Source organism: Manacus vitellinus, unplaced genomic scaffold, assembly GCF_001715985.3.
Source record: "Manacus vitellinus isolate BGI_N305 unplaced genomic scaffold, ASM171598v3 scaffold_0_pilon, whole genome shotgun sequence".
Classification (NCBI taxonomy): domain Eukaryota; kingdom Metazoa; phylum Chordata; class Aves; order Passeriformes; family Pipridae; genus Manacus; species Manacus vitellinus.
In genome coordinates, this window is record NW_021938789.1 from 41741346 (window position 1) to 41754477 (window position 13132).

Sequence of the window (13132 nt, forward strand, 5' to 3'; positions counted from 1 at the left end):
TAATTACTGCTTGTATTAATTCACAAGTACATAAAACAGGTTTGCTTACTGAGCAGCTGTGAATGGTGCATGATTTTTCACAGCATGGGAACAGTTTTAGCTGAGAGGTTATACAAAGTGAAATAAAGCAGGAATGGAGAAGTTTGGCTTTTTTCATGGCTTTTCCTTTTTGTCTCCAAAATTATATCACCTTGAGACTTCCCAAAACTCTGGCAGGGGAAAATAAGTTGTATTTCTAACAACTAGGGCATGCTAACAGAAGAATTTTATTTTGACTTGGTTTTAATTGTTTCTCAACACCTTAAAAATATCTCAGAGCAGACAAAATATTTAGCAGTCTAGATAACTTTGAGAGCAAGTTCTAACACTGTGAAAATTTACAATTTTCATCTGGTTGCATTTGGTGCTGTACTTCTGGCTGTGTTTAACATCATTTTACGTTAAGGTCCTGTAAGCAACTGTCATCCTTTGTTACAGTAATGGCTGAATTTCAACAGCTGTTGAATTGGTTCCTAGATAGCATTTCATTTGAGGATCAGTTTTTGAAGTGGTTTGTAGCCAGCAGGGTCCCAGAATGCACATTCTCATTGCACTTTCTTATTGCATGTAGACACTAGAAACTAGCTGGCTTACACTGGCTTTGTAGTTTAGCTCCCAGTCTGGGGGGGTGAAGCATGATTTCAGAACTGTCCTTTGCGTAAGATGTATAGAGCAAACTTAAAAATCACATTATTTTGAAGTGGGTCTGTGGCTGACATTTGCATGTTGGGGTTTTTAAAGCAATTTCACTAGTTAATTTCATCCCAAAATCATAAGTGATCAATGCAGCAATCAAGGAATAGCATGAATTTACACTACACTGTTTAGATGACTTTGAAATCAACATATTCGTTGCTTTCTAATTGTAGGTTCCCATCATAATCATATGAAATAGCTAACTCATGGTCAGCATAAGCTGCTGAGTGATGCTGGGTGATATAAAAACTGTGGACTTCAGGTTTTAAAGCTACAAGTTGCCAGGATGAATCTGCCACAGAGACCACCTCAGTGCGGGCACTCGAGTTAAGCTCTACGTGTGCAGATGAGAAGAACTGGCCAGAAGGGCACAGTTAGAGAAGATTCAACACGGCAGGGTTCGCTTCCTCCATCAGCTCAAATAACACATTTTGGGGACAAACGTTCCCCGAGCACTGCAGAACTTACACTTTCCTCTGTGTCAGGAAATCAGACAGCAGAGTGGAGAGGGAAGAGCTGAACAGGAGTGTGAGATGTTTGGCCTACACAGAAGCACTGTGCATTTAACCTGTTGAATTTGCTAGTGGACATCAGTTGATTACAACTATGCTTTTCTCTTTTGAGGCGCTGAATAGTGTGAAGAAGAGTGAAATAGGGAAGGGGGAAAAACAACTCCAAATGCTTGCAGTAAGACAGAGGCTGAAACCTTTGTAACTTCATAGCAACATGCAATCCCATACAAATCCCCTTGACTTTTTGCCTAGAAAACAGAGGAAATGCCAAAGAAATCATTAAAACCTGAGATGAAGACTTCTTATAAGTGTTCACTGGAAGATCCATTACCTGGTGCTTCAGCACCACTGTGCTTTCTAGGACCATTTGTCACTCCCAGCCTTACAGACTCTCTTAGGAAGAAGGACTTTGAATGCTGTAAACTTTCCAGGTAACTTGGATCTGGTTTTTTTCTGGCTCCTTGCATAACTAGGTGTTTCATTTATATATGCTTGGCTTGAAAGACATTCCTGCTTCCTCCAAAGGTCAATTCAGATAAATTTAGATGCCAGTGTTCTGCCTGTAGACTTACTACAGATCCAGGAAAATGGTCCTTAACTCTAAAAAGACTTCCTCTTTGGCTTTCTGGGATGCTAAAATAGTAAGACTTTTAAAATACCTTGCAGAAATTCTAAGTAATTTATTTATTTACCATAAGTGATTGTACTGAGGAAAGAAAAACCTGCCTGGAGAGCCCTCAATATTCTGCCTCAAGGTCAGTGTGAGGCTTTTTTCTGGACTACTTGTTTGTCTCCCTTCTAGCACTCCTACCATTTTACCTGCTTCAAATGTCCTCAGAAATAGTAACACTTAGCAGAGGCTGAAAAGATGTGTTTTGGTCTTGAAAAAAAAAGAGGAAATTGCCTGCCAGGCAATCACATGGTCCTTCTTCAGAAGTATCCTGTATGCTTTGCTCTTGCCAAGATCATTTAAATGTGGTAGCAGCTACAGTAGGAAACTTCCCACGCTTATAAATAAACAAAACAACTACACCACCCTGCTGAGCTTGCTGAGCATTCAGGAGCCCAGTCAAGAGTGATTTTTGTGTCAACACTGGCAACCAGCAGGACTTCTGAGGAAAAAAAAAGCAACTTTATTTCCCTTTGAAAGTGTTGACTAGTTTTGAACATTTTGTCTCTGGAATAGGTTTCCACTTCTCAGTGAAAACTTCTGTAGGAGCAATGACCGTAAATCTTGTTTTTGACTTGGAAACCACTGTGAAAACATGATCTGCTGGGATCTTTTGCTGAGAAATTAGTTTCATATATTTCTCTTGGGTTGTGGGGTTGGTTTGGTTTTTTATTCCTTAGCAGGTTTGTTGACTTGTTTCAGGCATTGAAGATTTGTTGTCTGAAATGTTTCCAGTCTTTCGTTTTGTTCAGTTTCATTTTGTTTTCTACACTTTATTTGAGTGATTTTGCCCAGCCTGGTTATGTACCAGGGTTGTGGGGGAGCAGTCCTGTGCTGCTCTGTGTCAATGGGAATCCCCTGTTAGAAAGCTGACACAAAAGATCTCTCTTCAGTCCCATAAAACCCCAAGGAAACCATTGCTGATTTACCTGCATAATCAAAGTGGCAGTCAGTCCTGTATTTCTGAATATTTCCTGGGGTTAAAAATCTGCAAAACACATGAAACCTGAATTGCCAGTTTTATATTCATGACATTTTGAACATAAAGTTAAGGCCATTCATTGAATGTTTTACTTGGAGTGTATCAAAAATGTCATTCTGACATCTGTAGAAATCAGCAAAGCTGAGGCCAGGATTCATGGAAGAATATAAAATTATTCATGTTTTCATTACATTACATCTCGGATGGATTTTTGTAATTCCTTTTATAGACCATGGAGTCTGTGTGTGTAGCATCTCTATTAGGGAGCTTAAACATGTTTGATCGCCTCATCGTCATACAAGACCAGCAGCATGGCAGCATTTTCATGTGCTCTCCATCCTTAAGGGGCTGACAACAGAAGTTTCAGGGTCAAGGCACTAACTAATAATAGTAAAAGGTTGTTTTCCCTCAGGAGTACTGTCATATCAATACGTGAGGCAAAGAAGCTAAAACATCTAATGTGATGCAATAATTTGTAGGCAGAGGCTAAGCCTGACCATGGCTGGTGGGTGTAGTGAGAGGAGGAATATCTCTTCATCTAGCCAAACTACACTACCACAAAGCAATTATCATCACCTGAGATCGCTGAGATTCTAATTCAAACCCAGCTATGCTTTGTAGCAGTGGTTGAAGTGAGTTGGTGTCAATACAGAGTTTCCAAATGTCTGTCTTCCTGGTAAACACCTTTTAGCTACATTTGATATAATTTCTACAACTTTGAAAGTGTTTACCTGCCTGCCACAAAGCTAACCAGAGCCCCAAAAGCAAAGTTTTCCCACAGCAACAGGTCTTGAAAGACAAAACCAAAGAGTGTCACTAAAAGAAGGTGACTCACTTTGCTTTTATGGGACTGGTATTAACTATTTCGTTACTGGAAGCACAAAACCATGCTGTAAAGGGTTTGCCTTGTTCACAGAGGGCTCCTGACAAGGCAGTCTGAGACACGTCTTTGTGTGAGGAATTCAGTTCTGAGCTGAATTGAATGGAAAAGACTACATATATGCTTAAAGAAACTATTTCAGTTGCTTGGATTTGTGACTCTCAAATACATTCTAGTTATCGTGCTTATAACTAGGAAAAGTGATGAAAGATGTTTGAGATTTATGTCCTGTTGCAAGAGCTGCTGTTCACAGATACTTGCCATGGAGATTAAACACAACTTAATTTCATGTGTTGCTGAGCAACTCATCAAAATCTTAAAATACTCTGAAATTTTATAAGGTCCTGACAGCACATTCAAAGATTAATTACTGAAAAGAGGAATGTTTACCAGATAACATTAAAATAAGCAGCATTTCAGGTGAATTAATAATCTTCTCGCTTATAAATTTAAAAACAAATGAACTCCAAGTGAAATATTCCCTATATTTGTGAAGCATTAATGTATATGCTCAGTAGGACATTTCTCAGAACCCAAATCAGTAAAAGGCTTAATGTATACATACTTAACAATTTATTTCTATAGGACCATGTTCATCTTTATATACTTACCTGATTTTCTTATGTAACAGATAAAGAAACATCTTTTTAATTACCATTTTGGAGCAGAAGTTGAAAGTTGGGTGAACAGAAGAAATTCAGAATGATTGGAGAGAAGACAAAAATCCCTTGTATGAGATTTAACAGTTGAAGAAGAAAAGTTTCTTTTTCGTAAACTTAACTGTAATCCCAGTAGGAGAACAAACAGTGCTATGTAGAGTGAATTCATACAGTGGAAAACAAGTGCTAGCTGGCATTAAAAAAATAGTATAGAGGTGATAAAAATATAAAGACTAAAATAAAAAAAATATATAGACAAGACCAATAAAATACTGTCAAGAAGATGTATCTCCAGTATCTACCTTATTTATTCTAACTATCCTTATATCCAGAATTGTAACTGATGCCATGTGACAAAATGCTGTACCCATTCTCTTCTAAAATCTCACTCCTTCATTACCTCTGCTTTTATTGCTGTGGACTCTGTTGTGTCCATCAAACTAATTTTTAACGTAAACTGGTTTTACTGTTTTTACCTAATCAGGCCTAACTGAAAGTGAGCCAAGGAGTCACCATGAGTCCTGGCTGATTCCAGTTTACAGGAGATATGGATAGGACTGGCTAAAAATGATTATGAAAATCTCTTTTTTTCAGTGCTAAGCTGGGCTTCCTTTCTTTAAAACTTTCTTTTCTCTGACTTAGCTTGCTTATCTTTATTGCTGGAAAATGAACATCTTAGCAAAGTGAATTCAGTACATTATTTGGAAAACCACTGTGCTCGCTTTGCCCCTGTTCCTTCCCCTCTCTTACATCAGTGGGTGTGTTGACACTCGGTGTTGTCACCTTGAATTACACCTTCCTCATGAGATCATCCTGTCCCAGCCCACATGAGCCCTTGCAGGCCACCACTTAGTATGAATGGTACTCAAAGCAGAGCCCCTGGGAGTGAGATTTGTCTCTCAATTTTAAATGGGGAGCAGACTGAAAAGTGTATTTGAGGAACAAAGAACATCTGTCTGGTGGCTTAAAAGTGGAACTGCACTAGAGATAAAGTAGTTAATTAATTCAAAAGGAATCAAACTTTCCTACTGTCTCCCTGTGGCAGCACTTCTGCATTTTACTCAGCCTCAATACTTGGTTCGTGAGCAACCAAGGACCTCCTCCGTGCAGAAATCCCCAGGGAACTGAAATCCCTGTGTGTTTTTCTTCTGAGTAAGTCCCCAACAGCTTGTGCTTGTTGGAGACAGTGGGAATAAAACACTGAGAGGTGTTAACTTGCATGACCTATCAAATCCAACACTTCATGTGCGGACGAGCTGTTAATAAACACTGCCAAACCCAACAGTGCTTGCGTGCAGGGCTTGGCTGCATGCGGGTGTCGAGCTGTGGTTAAGGAGAGTCACTGTTTTCTGACAAGTTTGACTTCTTCTAAACCAATGTGTGTCCTCGTGTCTGTACCATTCAGCATCTTCCTTAGGTTGCTGAATAAGAAAACTATATTATTTACCAACTCTAGGCAGATCCCTGAGATCTGAACCTCTCTAGGTGCTTGCAGGAGTACTGCCCTGGAGAGTGAAAAAGGTCAGTGGCTCCAGGCCTGCAATTGGTATTAAATTTGTGGATCTGAGCAGCTCATTACAGCTATATTATAACTTTTAGCTTCTTCAAGCCTTCTTTATTCTGTCAAATGCTAGTCTTTTCTTGTAACTTAGATTTTGCTTACTTTGTTATCTGCCAGTTTTACAGCTTTACTGATGGCTGGCTCCACTGGTTGGCTTGATTCTCTGCTAAATCTTTTACTTTATTACTGTTTGGCTTTATTTGCATAGGATAATTTCAAACTCCCGAATACATATATTTCAGTGCAATACATGACAGTTACTCTGCCAACTTGATACATTTGATCCCATAAGTATCTTTAATTTATCCTGCAGAACTAGATAATGCCACTTTTTTCGGATTATCATTTAAATCTCTGCAATACTACACTTATTCTAAAATTGCCTTGAGATAATGTTGGATGCTGAGAATAATTTCAGTAGCGACACAGGAACAAGTGCAAATGCCCCTGAAGCATTCATTAAGGATTGCTTAAGAGGTACACTGTGCTTATGAATCCTCATGGGCTACTTTAGAAATCCTCAGATGGATTCCTTAATTCATATGAGATTTTGCACCACATACAAGGCTTAAGTTGAAAATTGATTTTTTTTCCTTTTTAGTCATTTAGCCACAGTCCAAACTTGCTGAAATAAATATCTAAGAACTAGAAAATGTTTCTTGACAGAAAATCATCTCACCAGGTATACAGCCTTCACAGGGTTCTCGGGAACTTCGCTACAACCAAAGTCCAATAATTATTATTTTGTGATGGAATAGTGACTTATTGCTCAAGAAGTAACAGCTTTCATCAAGAAACTGTTCCTGCAAGTTCCTAACCTCCATGAACCAGATAATCAGGGCGCAGTGTCAGGTAGCAGCACACTGGCAAGACCAGATGATAGGTGATAACTATTGATTAACTTATAAGTGACTCTTTGGAAGTCAGAGGAGATGCAGGGATACATGGGTAGAATCGAAAAACTGTTTTTCATTCACTTAAGAAAACAGTTATATGTTTTTCAGCAGTGTATGATTACAAGGGTGTCCCTGTAAGCAGCTTATGCTATGCTCTCATGTTCCTAGGGTAATGATTGAGTGCAGCTGCCCTTCAGCATGACCATTGCTCCTTGCTTATCTCTAGCAAAACCCAAAGGACCTTGTGTAGCTACCAAGTAGTCTGCAAGACTCTCCATGCAAGTATAACTCCTATTACCTTCACCAATTGTATTCTCCTCTGTTACACAGACTACTGGTAGAGATCTAGCCCTCGCATTTGTTTTTCTACTATGCTTTGTAAGCAGTGCAGGTTCTTCCACCAGCTCACAAAACTTCACTTTATTGACTTTTTTTGTACTCTGCTCTCAGGATTGTCTGAATATAGCTATTTGCAGTCATAGGGAAGGCAGGTCTAGGGGATCAAATTGCATTTCCTGGAGAGGGAATTCAGGCTCTGTGAGAAGGGACTGGAAGGCAGTGGCTGTGGTAGATTGATTTTTATCCACACATATAAATAAGCCTTACGAGTAGTAGTTGCAGCAATTGGCAGAATTTGTTGAGCTTGCCACTTTAGCAAGGGAATATCAGATGGATTTTCTTCTACTGTGGTGTTAATGTGATTAAAATCTCCAGATGACAGTGTCCATTGATCGAGGGCCCTGCAGACATGTCACTGTTTGAGTATGCTTACTGAGGTCCCTGGGGAAAGGAGGAAATAAGTTAAGTCTAGTTTTCTTTCCACTTTTGTCAATAAAACAGACAAAGAAATGGTTTTGGGAGCCAGGTGAGTTGTGACTAAGAAATCTGCCGATGAGAGGGAAGGGCTGAAGGGAGTGGACCCACATGGAAGGATTTATTGCTGAGGAGAAAAAAAAGGCTGATGCAAGGCACACAGTATGTGGCCTCACTCAGAAACCACAGAGCAAGCTGTCACTTTAATGGACCTCATTACCCTCCCCAAAATTTATTGCATAGGATACTAAACACCACCCAGGCATGTATGCATATGCTTATGGGTATATAAACCTGCACAAATGGTATATTATTTCTTAGAGCCATGTAAAATATTTGCACAATTTTTAAATCACTCTGAGCTGGCCTGACATCAGGTTTTGGTCCCAACTGAAAACTCAAATTATTTGCATTGAAAAAGTTGCTAGAAAGGCATCTGGGTCAGATACGGTAGAGGTCTGAAAAGTAAGGCTTGTGTGCTTGGTTCAGTGATGGGAGTCTTTTTTAGAGATGGAAGGGGAATTCTCTCAAATTTTACTTTGGGATTTTGATAGGACTGAACCCAAACCTCAAAGTATGCATGAATTTATGCAAAGAAAAGTCTTCTGCCAAAAAGAGTGATAAAAACTGCAAAGGTCAGCATGAATTCTGCTCACATTCATGGTACTGAGAGCCAGAGCACCTCATTATAAAACACATCCACTACTGCTAACTATCAGATTTAGGATAAGCAAGAACCACACTGAAAAGAACATATTATTGCTCATCTTCCCCTTTTCTTACCTTTTTTTTGACAATGCTGTGGCTTGGACTCCACCTTGAAAGAGTCTCCATCACCTTCAAGGAGGGCAAAGGAGGACTGTGTGGGTGAGCTGCAATATCCATCTGTTCTCCTTCCCAGTTAGGAAATGGGCAGTGGAAGAGGCTGAGGAGCAGCTGGGCAGTAAGGCATCAGAAGGATGGGGCTTGTTAAATTCTTGGTGTTCTAGCGCCCTTGCAGAGATGGTAACTATTTGTGTAAGTATGTTTTGGAGGAACCCAGTTTTGTTATTCAGAGCAGTGGATTATAGAGACAGAATTTGTAGTAAAAATAATGGTACTTAATACAGCATTGGTATGCTGCATTCTTGGCTGTACCATACGTGTATTTCCAAGATTTTTAGTCAGTCCTGAAATTTTCTGTCACTCTGTAAAGGAACCATGTTTGAAACACGATCCAGCAGAGATGCAAACCACTGTCTTAAATGCCTTTTCAATGGTTCCCAGAGCAGAGTAGCTGCTCAGAGCATGTGCCACAATTTGAACTTTCTAGTGCCAAGACTGGCTGGAAAAGTTCCTGTCTTCCGTGGTCTTCGTTTTCCCCACTGTGACTAAGAGCAAAGAAATAATGTTATAAAAAAAAAAGTAGAGGAGAGACTATTTTATCTGCATCATTCACCAGTCTAGTTAAACGGCATGGCCATGCAACCAGCCAGAGCAGCACAGCTGGGCAGGCAGCAGGGCAGTGGAGGCAGCACCCTGCCTGCAGGGTGAGTGGTGAAGTAGCTCCAGTGCAAGAGGGCCAGCAGAGCTCACTGTGGGATGCATGGGTACAGGAGCTCAGAGAGAGAGAAGTGCCACAGAGGGTGCCCATTGCTAGTTATACCTCCTCAAAGAAAGTGACCATTTTCAAATAATGCATTCCCTCTCCTTTCTCAGCTGGAGAGGTAAAATTGCAAGTGGGAACAAAGGCGTTAGTCATTACAAGCTTTAAGGGAGTTTGGGAAGTTAGAAACATTTCCTAGTCTAAAACATTTGTGAAAATTGTGTTCTTAATTACAATGGTTTAGGCATTATGAAGAATATAGATACCTTGCAACCTTTCAGACACATGGGCTGAAGAGGATGAGTTCTGTATTCTTTTTAAAGAATGAGATTAACATAAGTGCTCTTAAATGACTGTTAATTTTTGAAAACGTGCTTTTAAAGGTGCTCAGTTACCATAGGAAAAAAGTATATCATGAGACCAAGGTGCTTTTTCCATAATTTTTTCTTGTCCCTGCCCATTGCGAGAGAATAAATAATGGTCCCAAATAAGTTCATGTATATACTAAACTGGGGAGAACACAGGGAGTTCTTTCAAATATCTGCTAACAACTGAATTGTAGTAACTGAGCACGTGGTTGTCTAAACACAGTTAACAAGGGGTAAAATATGTTAGTACAAACCTCCTTCTCTGCTTTTGCAGTTTTACACTAAAATTGCTAAATATAGAATGAGCATGTAAATAGTTACCATAGTTTAGCAGCACCAGAGAAGACTCAGTAACGTTTCCACATCTGTGCCTGAAATTAGTTTTCTAAAAGGAAAAGATGAGAAAATTGTAGCCAGTGTGATTTTTTTTCCCCAGTGAAATGCAAACAGTATAGAGCAGAAAGAAGTTCAGCTTAGGTTCTCAGTAATGTTATGATAGTCCTAAATCCGTATAAAAACAATCATTGCAGTCCTCTGCAAGACTGACTTAGAAATCGTTAGATTTTTTCATTTTACAGTGAGAATTTAGGGGTTTGTTTTTGTCCAAGTTGACTCACTGGTTATGTCTTCAGGCTTTTCCTTCAAACACTTGGGTGGATAGAAGCCTTTCAAAATAAATTTCCCACAGAATCAATTGCTGTATTAAAAGTGCATTTTTGTAGTTTTATCAACTGAAGGCATTAGTAAAAGAGAACAGGAGTTTTTCAGAATATTGGCATTGAATTTTTCACCTCACTAGCATGGCTTTTGTACCTGTTCATATTGCAAGGAGTTAGGCACCCCCCCATCATGGATTCCAGTCTGTGCCTGCTTTTCTTCTGTAGTCCACTGGTGCGAGTAGGGGGATTGGCAAGGAACATTAATGCAAGCAATTAGAATGCTTAGAACAACTGCAAAAATTCCACAAGGGAGAAAATCCAAATATTTTCTCCTGCGGTTAGGGTCAGCTGCTGTGGTCTGGTCCTGCGCAAACTCAAGAGGTGTGACAGTTGAGGGGAGATACAAGCAGGGATGCTCCTAAAACTGACTCCATAGGTTCACATTCTCTGTGGCTTTTGTCCAGCTGTATCAGGCCAAATCCACACTGGTATTTGCCTAACATATCAAGGGAAAAGAGCAAGAAAGCAAGGATCTGAGTGAGTGTTAGGACTAGTCTTCTGGTTAGGTCAAAAACTTTTTGAGCTCTTTGTGTTTCTAGGACAGCACAAGTTTGTAAACTTGTCTATATGTCTCTGCCTATCAACCTGTATTTTTAGGTCTTGAAAGTGTGCTGCCAGATTATCAAATGTGCAGACAATGAAGTCTGTTGTTAAGAAGTGTACCAATAGCTTTTAAGCCTATAAACTATTTATCTTGAAAGATATAGGTGTACCCCAGGTAATTAGGATGGAGAGTCTGGGACTTGAAGGTTTAGAAAGCAGCTTTAAAAAGTGAAAAGAAAATCTGTAGCAGGTCAAAACTATTCCTCTTGGAGAAAATTCCTCCTACTGGAGCGTATTTACTGTTAATTCAGTAATACTATTTTCACTGATGAGGCCAGACCTCTTTCTGCTTACATCAAACAGACCTCATGGTAGGGCACTGAACCACAGCTCATGACGTTGCACATCATTTCTCATCATGACTCAGACACAGATTTTTGACAGGACAATTAAATTTCAGTTTACCTTGCCTCTCTGTCTTTGAAATGGCTCTTATGCTTAACCACCTTATGAGGCTGTCACGAGTAAAAAGGCCTTTAGGTTCTATGAGGTATTCACAAATACAATGCTAAGGGCCTTGAAGATATCAACACAGACAGAAGTGTGAAGGAAGTTAGGTCTGAACCTGAAGAGACCCCATCTTATAAACAGCTTTGTACTTAGCAGTTCTTCACACAGGAACATCTGGCCTAAAGCAGTTGCTGGCCTGAATATTATTAAGACGTTGGTAACTCTGGGACAGCCCAAGCTGGAGGTGGTAGGTCACTTGGCTGTTGGAAAGCAGAGGAGACCAAAATTTTGGTGTGGCAACAAGAAGGTCTGCTATGGGGAGAGAATGGAGATGACCTTTTCATCTTAGGTGGATTCAGTGAGGAGACAGAGTCTTCTGGGGAGGTCCGTGAATTGGTTCTAGGAGGTAAAACAGAGAAGTGTCTTGTAACAACAGTCTTTCTGCAGGAAGAGGTCTCCCGTTCCATCACTAACCTTGTCGTTGCTTGAAAGCACTTCAGAAATGTTGAAAGATGATGAAACAACAGCCTAATTACATTAATTTTCTTTGCCGTGTCTTATGAAAATAACAGTTAGGTTGAGTTCATGAGCTGTAATTTGAACAAGTGTCTCTCTAGGATTTCAAGGTACCTCACTGTTAAGAAGTCCTTTCTTTAAATGCTTATATAATAATTAAAAAATATTACATTTAGATTTAAGAGGGACCAAATCCATAGTCAGTACTATTCTTTTTCAGACTTCATCACTTACATGAATACTGTATCGCTGTGTATCCTTCACTCACCAAGAGACTGCTTAATTTAATTTGGGAAATGAAACCCTCTTCCACAAACCTAGCAAAATATTCTTAATAACCAGGTGCAGACTTACAAAGCTGGTTCTTCTAGTCAGTTATTAATGCAAATGAATATTTCATATAGACTGTCCTTGTGTCACATTGACCATTTAGGATGCTGGGTGCCAGATCCTTTCCCGGGTTGCTTTTCTGTGAGATCAGAGGACATGTCAAATTGCATGACATGTAGCCACAGGTCTCATTGACTCTGTGAAATCAAAATAAGAGCCATTAATTCCATGTAGATTACTGAACAACAACCAAATGATAGCTTTCAGTCATTACCTATATTTCATTTATACTTAATGATTGGCTTCTTAGTGTATGGTTTCTCACTGTACAGTGCAAATATCATGATTTAGCAATCAAAGATAAGCCTAAAGCAACTTCATAGTTTCTACACCTATCTAAGTACAAGAAGATGCAGGATTTTATGGTAATTCATGGAACTTACATAACTTCAATCCTCTTGAATATCATCAAGGAAAACTAAGACAGGAGTCACATCTAAGCTAACGTTTAAGTAGTCTGACAACCTTTTTAGTGAAACTATATATTAAGATTTTCATAGGCTTAATTGATTCCTCCTTTCTTTCAGAAAATTTATTCCATCTGGAAAATACAACTCTTTTTTTAATACTGTATCATCATGTATTGCACATTACCCAGTGAAAGTGGTGCTGCTCCTCCCCTCCCCCTGCAGAGCTGGCTAAGTGTGGATGAAAGTGTACATCACTGGAAAAAAATCACAAGAAGAGTTAAGAGGTGATTCATTTAAAAAAAAAAAGAAAGAAGGAGTGGAACAGCTGCAATTAAATCTAGCCACTCCACAAACACCTCCCAGAGCAGCTTAGGTATCAGAAA

General features: G+C 39.4%; 1 protein-coding gene across 3 annotated transcripts in view; it reads left to right on the forward strand.

Moving 5' to 3' along the window:
• ELOVL6 (ELOVL fatty acid elongase 6) overlaps nt 1–13132 on the forward strand; it is a 43223-nt gene that overhangs the window by 17265 nt on the left and 12826 nt on the right. The window lies entirely within an intron of this gene.